Genomic DNA, 1,734 nt, shown 5'->3' with positions numbered 1-1,734 from the left:
CTGATTCTGATTTCCAATCAGATATCGATGATAGAAAGTTTACCTCTGGGTTTGTGTTCATTTGTAATGGAGGTGCAGTCAGTTGGAAGAGTTCCAAATAGAGTACGACTACTGATTCTACTACAGAGGCCGAGTACATTATTGCATCAGATGCTGCAAAAGAGGCTGTTTGGATATAAGGAACCCCAGTCTCACCAGAAATCCAAACACATAAAAAGGCGCTACCACTTTATCAGAGAGATAGTTGGGCGAGGCGATATAGCCATGCAGAAAATAGTATCAGCTGAAAATCCAGCTGATCCATTCACTAAGGCTATGTCATAAACTCCGATAGACAGACATCTTGAGAAGATGGGTCTAAGATATTGTAATGAATGGCTCTAGTACTAGTGGGAGATTATTAGTTAGTATGCCCTAGAGCATATTATTTAGTATGTATCTTGTACTTATTTTATTAATAAAAGGTAATTCCACTTTTCCGTTTATAATATATTTATGTGTAATAGAAAAGGTCCATCGATATTTTGTTAGAAATTCTATTCTTAAGTTATTAAGAATATGAGTGACAGTATTTCCAGCACAAAGTATCATAAATTGGTTCACAATCAAGGATACTTCACACAGGACATGATTTATTTAGAAAGATTGTAATCATGTTTGTTCCCAAGATATTTATATGAGATATAAATAAGATAAAATAGTGAGTCTCATGCCATATAACAAACATGATAGGCACTTATACATGATAATTAGGCAGAACCAGTGACACTTATGACAAGCACGTGGAGCTTACTCTTGTCAATGCATTATCATAAATCATATCAATGCATATAATCTTTAGACCTGAGATAGCACAGTTATCTTGTATATAGGTGGTTTGAGTTTGATACTGCTTTCATACTTGTACTGTGCATGGGTATTTGGGCATTTGTTGGCTCCTACCAATTATATATGGAGACAGGTGTTGATCAAGATGGAATCTGTTACCCTAAGTTAATAGGGATAAAATCCTATGTTCATTTAATTGTTCTTGATGTTTCAAGTTTCGGCCAGGACAGACATATTTAATCAGAAAAGAGTTTCTAATGAGAAAATATTTTTAATCAAGAACTAGAATTAAAAGAGAACATAATATTCATAGCAAATGGAGTTTGATATTAACCGTGGCTCCAGCTGGAATTGGGATTTTGTAACAGAATGATTCTAGTGCATGTTAACATATGATTATAGGTTCATTTAATGTATTCCTTATTACTAATTGGGTGGCCATGGCATGCTATGCTAGGTGTTAACCATGGTCTATAAGGTGCCTAAAATGATTTAGAGAAATAATTTATGGTAAAAAAGAGTTTTGATGATATTAAGAGTTAATATCATATATCATTGCCAATTAGTGAGTCACATACATACACAAGTAATCACCAAGTTAAATGTGATTTAATTGATTAATTAAAGAGTTTAATTGATTAATTAAATAGGTTTGATTTGCAATAAGATTGCAAAGTCCCTAGCATGGGTTGAAATCAAATCTAGGTTATTGGATGTATAGTATAAGTTAAATTTATATTTAAAGTGTTTAAATATGAATTTAATTATGAGAAATTAATTAATCGAGATTAATTAATTAATTAATTTATATTTGATATGAATTGATTAGAAGAGGAGAAATAATTATTTTGGATTAAGAACTCAAAATTACAACACAAGGGTAATTTGGTCATTTCACATGGTGAC

Source organism: Hevea brasiliensis, chromosome 16, assembly GCF_030052815.1.
Source record: "Hevea brasiliensis isolate MT/VB/25A 57/8 chromosome 16, ASM3005281v1, whole genome shotgun sequence".
Taxonomy (NCBI): Eukaryota; Viridiplantae; Streptophyta; class Magnoliopsida; order Malpighiales; family Euphorbiaceae; genus Hevea; species Hevea brasiliensis.
The sequence above is the reverse complement of the archived record's forward strand: the minus strand, read 5'-3'. Positions refer to the sequence as shown.